This window comes from Scleropages formosus, chromosome 2, assembly GCF_900964775.1.
Source record: "Scleropages formosus chromosome 2, fSclFor1.1, whole genome shotgun sequence".
NCBI lineage: Eukaryota > Metazoa > Chordata > Actinopteri > Osteoglossiformes > Osteoglossidae > Scleropages > Scleropages formosus.
In genome coordinates, this window is record NC_041807.1 from 38,484,100 (window position 1) to 38,491,293 (window position 7,194).

A 7,194-nucleotide genomic window follows, 5' to 3' on the forward strand; every position below is an offset into this window, starting at 1 on the left:
TCCAGGGCCTTAAGCATTTCTGGGTGGATCTCATCCACCCTTGGTGCTTTGCCACTGTAGTGCTTACCAACTACCTCAGTGACTTCCATCAGGGAAATGAACTCTGACAACCCGAAAGCCTCTGGCCCTGACTCCTCTTAAAAGGGGAGATGTGTTGTGAAAAGGGAAACACCCAAAAACGGGAGGTAAGGTGTATGGTAAGACCCTGGGAACAGATCATGGGATGCCCCCATCTTGAACGATAGACTTACAGGGTAACGTCCTTTTAATGATTTATGGTTTTAAGCCTTGGGGTAGTTTTTTTAAGGTTCTGTCGTGCAGTCTTTATATTGGTCTTATTGACTCTTATTGTTTTATTATATTTTCTTATTTACATGACAGTTTTTAGAATTTATTTACTGAATAAAGATTTTAATTAGCAGAAATGATGAATGGAGAAATTTTTTACCTGTCGAATCTGACACTAAACTGAACATAAAATAAAATAAATAAATGACAATTAATAAATGGAACTCAAGGCCAAAGAATTTTATGCATTTCTGAGTGCCAAAATTAAGACCCCTTTATTAAAGCATTACCGAATTCCACATTCAAATAGATAATTATCCTATAGTTCATATTGATTATAATGCAACATAACAAGGTTCCAGGTTTTCCTTCATTATTTACTCTATAATACTGTATGGTTGTTTACCTGCACTGTTTCAGCTCTTTCATAGCTATTCCACAGTGCACATTTAAAAAAGGTTCACAAAATCATATGTACAGCACTTAATGTTTAAACTTTTATTAAAAATAACAGAACAGTAAAACAAAAGAAATTGATGAAAACAATGTAAATAAATTATCTCCATGTACAAATGGACATGTTTTGGACAGTCCAAATTGGGACATGATCACAGAGGTATAACAGGTGAAACTAGTCAATGAGGACTCACTCCTGTTTTTATCTACATCTTTTTACACTGATTTACCCATTTATTCTGGGTAGTTTTTTTTACTGTATCAGTTCAGGATAATGGCAGACACAGGGATCTGAGCCTGGATCCTTCAGACATAACTCAATCTATGAGACCATGAGTTGTCCTAATTTAAAAAAAAAAAAAAAGAAAAATTGGCATAACTGCCTAACGTCTACATCTGGATGTGACTTTCAGTCCAGCTCAGCCTGTCCACTTTTCATGTTCTCTCTATGTTCCTGTTGGTTTCTGCCCAAAGACATGCATTTCAGGTGATTTGTAGAGTATAAAACTGCATGTGCCAGTGACTGTGCTAAAGATGGTGTTAAACTTTGTCCCAAGATGATGTCACGTGACTAGTTTGGTCATAAAGTCATGGTATTTGCATTAATTATGCTTTTCAAAGATTCTGAAGAACTTCTAATTGGCATTTTTTAACTTTAAACTGTTAATCTCCATACATGTGTCATCCATGATTATGTAACTGGAATTAATCCCATTTCTCTCATTCCATTTGTCTACAGTATTGTGTTCCATGATTCATCCGTTGCAAAATTCTTAAAAAACTCTATGTGAAGCAATTTATAGAAACTCCAGGAAAACACACACACACACACACACACACACACACCTTCAGAACCGCTTGTCCCATACGGGGTCACGGGGAACCGGAGCCTACCCGGTAACAGAGGGCGTAAGGCCAGAGGGGGAGGGGACACACCCAGGACAGGACGCCAGTCCGTCACAAGGCACCCCAAGCGGGACTCGAACCCCAGACCCACCAGAGAGGAGAACTGTGGCCCAACCCACTGCGCCACCGCACCCCCTTCCAGGAAAACATTTCACCAAATAATGCTTCAGCAGAGGGTGTCAGCAGGTACAACTTCCAGCACCAGGACTGTACAATGCGATGTAGGTTTGCTTAGTTCACTCTTGGAGTTTGCATGTTCTTCCCATGTTTGTGTGGGTTTCCTGCAGGTGCTCAGGTTTCCTCCCACAGTCCGAAAACATCCTTCAGGTAAATTGGTGACACTTAATTGCCCTTCGTGCGTGTGTCACTCTCCTGTGATGGACTGTCATCCTGTCCAGGGTGAACATTGAGTAGCCTGGTGCCTTGTGCTTCCAGGATGGGCTCCAGACTGCAGGAACTCTACTTTAGGATAAGCAATTAGGGGTCATGAGTGGATGATATTTCATGGGCTTAACAGCCTTCTCATTTTGCTTTGAAAACACCAGCTGTCACATCTTCACCGTCTGATCTCTGCTCAACAGGCTGAGGTGAGGTATTTAATCCTGTGCAAAATGTTGTTAATTGGTTTAACAATTTATGAAAATCTGAGCAGGAATCTGGGGAAAAAAAGAGTAAGATTTTAAAGAAAAGCAACACAACATGAACTTAGTAACAGTACCAATAATGAACAGTAATGTAATTATATTAAAACTTTAAAGATGTCTTTTCGGAGCCAATATCAACTAAAGACTAATATGAACTAGAAGCCACATTTAGTCAATGGATAATTTCTTTTAATAATTTAATGATACAATTTCTTACTTGTTTCTGAACAACTTCACTTTCTTCTGTTTGCTGCAGTGGCCATTCCTGTTATAACAGTAGAACACTGAATTATTGTTAATTGTACCAAATTTAAAGAAATTTAAACAACAACTAGTTGTTGTTGCAACTGCAAAGCCCAATAATACCATAGACAGTAAAACCATGAATCCATGAAAGTTTAAAATGAACCAGATACAGGTGTGAACAAACCAATCATGTAACACCCAGGAGTTCATTACACTTCATACATCAGCAGGTAAGTAGAGCAGCACTTGTGACCTCGGGGACTGATCTCTGATGCATCGATACTGAAAAAAACATGTGAACAATGACTGAATACCAGAATAAATTCTTCTTCTGCCACTAAATTCGAAGGCTACGTTTCACTTCTTCTTCACCACCACTACCACCACCATGCCGTTCCGAGGTACAGTCCCTGACAACAAAAACAGGTCATAATAATTTTAAAAAATCAACTGGAAGGAAAACTTATTAAATATTAACCACCTTCTTCACAACCAGACATCTGGACTTTGATGACTTATACAATTCACTCATCTCAGGGGTGACTAAGAAAGTTCATGGAGGGCTTCTGCAAATACCACACACACACACACACACACACACCCTGGACGGGACATCAGTCCACCACAAAGCACCCCAAGCAGGACTCAAACCCCAGACCTGCCAGAGAGCAGGATGCAGCCAAGCCCGCTGCACCACCCTCCCAAATACCATATTGGTCTCAATTTTCTCTCTTTCATTTGTTTATTATCCATAAACATATTACAGATTCACTGTCATGTTTGTACATTTCATAATGAGTGAAAACTTTTTTCAGATCAAGGCAGCAAGTGTACAAAAGAGTCAGCAAATAATAAAGATGGTCTTACAATGCTGTTGGGACTGTAATTATACTGTAACCTTGACCAGTTTACCTCTCTACTCAGAACTGGGGTTAATGTTTTTGAAATGTCTCTGTTATATTCTTTACTTAAGGGAGAACTGAAAGTGAAACATTTTCCACAGTTATTACTAATTTACAATAATCCCAATATCATTAGTTTTATCATGTACAGAAACGGTGCAATTTTACTGTTGCTTTTAAAACATTTTGCATGATGTGAACTAAATACCTTTTGGATTTTAGTTCCACCTACTGCACATACAACTTACTGCAGTTCTTGTTCTCGCTCGACCAGAATCCGCTTCTCCAAGTCAGGGTCACAGTGGCCCGGAGCCTATCCTACAAACACAGGGCACAAGGCTGAGCAGGTGTAGAGTGTGTGTGTTGTGTATAATCACACACTAGATCAGGGCTTCTTGACCTGTGTGCTGCAGTTAACCTGAGGTCTCTGGACAATTGAGGTTTATAGACAAATTAAAAGTGATCAAATTGCCTTTTTACTGCAGTTTGTCTTCAGAGATTAATTGGGAAAGAGCTGCAAACCTTTGAGGGAAAATACAAATAAATAAAAAGAAAAAATAGATAAAAACTACTTGATATGACTTGTACTGTGAGAAGTTCACTCTGTGATCAAACCTATTTACACACACTTTGTATGCAATGCTCAAATAACACACACACACACATTCTCAGAACCGCTTGTCCCATACGGGGTCACGGGGAACCGGAGCCTACCCGGTAACACAGGGCGTAAGGCCGGAGAGGGAGGGGACACACCCAGGACAGGATGCCAGTCCATTACAAGGTACCCCAAGCAAGACTCGAACCCCAGACCCACTGGAGAGCAGGACCCTGGTCCAACCCACTGCACCACTGCCCCCTCTGCTCAAATAACATTGGAATTTAATCTGCCGATACTTTTAGTTTCACTGTGAAAACACAGATTACAGATCCCTGCTCTACTAGTGTGTGATCGCACTCACTCACAGAATCACACGAGTTGTTTGACCCGGCTGGTATTTATTTCCTTTATTTACAGAGCAAGAGCCAGATGGTGGTAAGAAGAAGGTGAAGAAAAAAAGATGTTCAAACGCTGTTATGGATACATTTAGTAAGTGAAACAGCCGCAAATAGTGGCCAGATCCAAGGGGGATCCGATCTGGACCACGTAAAAAAAAAAAGTGTCCGGTTAATCCAAAACTGTATAAAAGGTACTGCCTGCCAGTTGCTCTACAAACCAACCTGGCTTTGTTACTTTGTAAGAACAAAGCTACTTGCGTTTAGAAACTACCCAAAGAGTCTGGTGTGTTGTCTCTGGAAACCACGACAAAACTTATGTTCCAGACAATGAAAATTCATTTCCATATTTGAAGGATATGTATTTATTGTGCAGATTCTCCCTCCAGTAGTCCAAACACATGATGTGTTAAAGTGAATTGGTGACCCTACATAATAATGTACATTGCCGTGTGCCCTGTTCTCCATCACGGTCCCCCAACCTACATTTATAGCCGAATCTCCGGACCAAAACAACAAGTTCCTGAAAATCGATTAATGATTTTTCACCAACATCACATGTTCATCATCTGTTTAAAAAGCCCTGATCTCTGTGAGCTGCCTGAAGGTTACTCAACTAGTGGTAAAACTGCACAATTCGCTGGAAAAGTTCAATACAGTAAAACACAGTACATTTTTTCTCCACATATCAGTACATAAAATAAATAAGCGACGACGTACATCTCAGAGAAAAAATACAAATGTATAAACAGAAGAAAAGCTGCCGCAGTGAACACTAACATAGCTCGAGTCCACATTTACACACAGTTTACTATCGGAGCGACTGGGCTGTTTTAGTGAAAATAAACGGTGCACTTCTGTGGTCTGCTTAAAACTGTATGATACGATGATAATGGAAAAAAAAAAAAAAACAGAGAAAGACTGGTGGTGGGAGACGTCTTGAATATCGTCCTGAGGCGGAGTTCAGCTTCATTTAATAAAAGCGAAAGGTAGGAAACCGGAGCAGGTTTTAGTCTACAGCGGGTCTGATCTTTGTTAAGGAGAACTTGGAATATTATTGCCTGGAAAGTGGAATATAGTAGCTGTGTTCTAGAGAACTATATTTCTCTGTAACCGCGTAGATAATTTAATTGTCCAGTTAAAACTGGAAAACTTGGACACTTTCGGTAACTTACAGGCATCGAGCGATACGGGAGGATTCGGCGTCATGTAACAATTCAAGGTAAGAATCACTACAAATTTTAAACAAAATATGTGCTGTATGAATCTATGAGGTTCATATACATGTTAGTGTTCACTACGGCATCTTCTCTTCTGCTTACACACACACACACACACACACACACACAGGGTGAAGCTGCTCATCCCAGGCGGGGTCGCGGCGAACCGGAGCCGAGCCCGACAACACGGGGAAGGGCTGGAGGGGTCACATCCGGGGAGGACGCCAGTCCGTCGCAAGGCACCCCAAGCGGGACTCGAACGCTAGACCGACCGGAGAGCAGGACCCGGCCAAACCTGCTGCGCCACCGCGCCCCTCGTATTTCTCCTATGTCATTTATTTTTTTCTCGAGATGTACGTCGCTTTGGAGTAAATGTGAAGTACTACGCCACGGGGGGCGCGGTGGCGCAGCGGGTTTGTCCAGGTTCTGCTTTCCAGTGGGTCTGGGGTTTGAGTCCCGCTTGGGGTGCCTTGCGATGGACTGGCATCCCGTCCTGGGTGTGTCCCCTCCCTCTCCAGCCTTGCGCCCTGAGTTGCCGGGTTAGGCGCCGGTTCCCCGCGACCCTGTATGGGACAAGCGGTTCAGACATTTTGTGTGTGTGTGTAAAAGTACTACGTTTTACACTTTTGACCTTTTACAGTCAGTTGTGCACAGTTTTACCACTAGTTTAATTAACTTTCTGAAGGCAACTCAGAAGATCATGGCTTTCAAACAGTAACATGTTGGTTTAAAAAAAAAAAAAACAATCGATTGTCACACACACACACAGCAATGTAGGGTGACCAAAATTTACTTGAAACACATTTGGGCTATTGGAAGAAAAATCTGCACAATACATTACTACCTTTCAATATGGAAATTAATTTTCATTGTCTGGAATGTAAGTTTCATTTTGATTTTCCCTTCAGACAGTTGTTTTGCTCTGTTCTGAACTCCGGTTGGAAATATTACTAATAGTTTTCTTTTGTATTTTGTTCATGTTAAAAGTACTCACACTCAGTACTGTATTCTTCTCACTTCTTCCGCTCCAATAACCTCCTCAAACGACACTGTTAACTGTACAAAGTCCACGATCCGCTCGCACTCGGAATGTAACACATTGAGGACGAAACAAAGTAACTACAGTAACTTGTTGCTCCACCTCAATTTCCAGCCCGGATCTTTACTCCACCTACCGAGACAAGTTCTGCTCGACGATGAACGACGAATTTAATGCGATTCGTCTCCACCTCCGCTTCTTCTTGACTCCACCCCAGTTTACCCTGCTTTACCTGACCTGTAATACCACTTTCGTACCTCCTCGCAGCGCTTCACAGACTCAGTGCGCAGCTTCCCTCTATAAACGCAGCGATTCAGTGTCCCTTTATTTTCTCCTCTCACTTGTGTTTTTCACCTCGTTTTACCACCTTCTCGCTCTAACCAGCTGCATCGAACAACTCTGTGTGTGTGTCGTGTTACTGTTAAGATAGGACCGCTTTTGAGAGAAAATTAGAAATACTGAACTTGGCCACTCAATTCAATACTGAACAAACTGCG

The 7,194-nt window shown here is 41.5% G+C and overlaps 1 long non-coding RNA gene across 1 annotated transcript; it reads right to left on the minus strand.

Moving 5' to 3' along the window:
- Positions 1-2,920: 2,920 nt before the first annotated feature.
- Positions 2,921-6,805, minus strand: LOC114909864 (uncharacterized). Its single transcript, XR_003797423.1, has 3 exons — positions 6,653-6,805; positions 3,691-3,760; positions 2,921-2,950 (listed from the first exon to the last, which is right to left on the minus strand). It is a non-coding gene; the product is annotated as an uncharacterized LOC114909864 (long non-coding RNA).
- Positions 6,806-7,194: the final 389 nt, after the last annotated feature.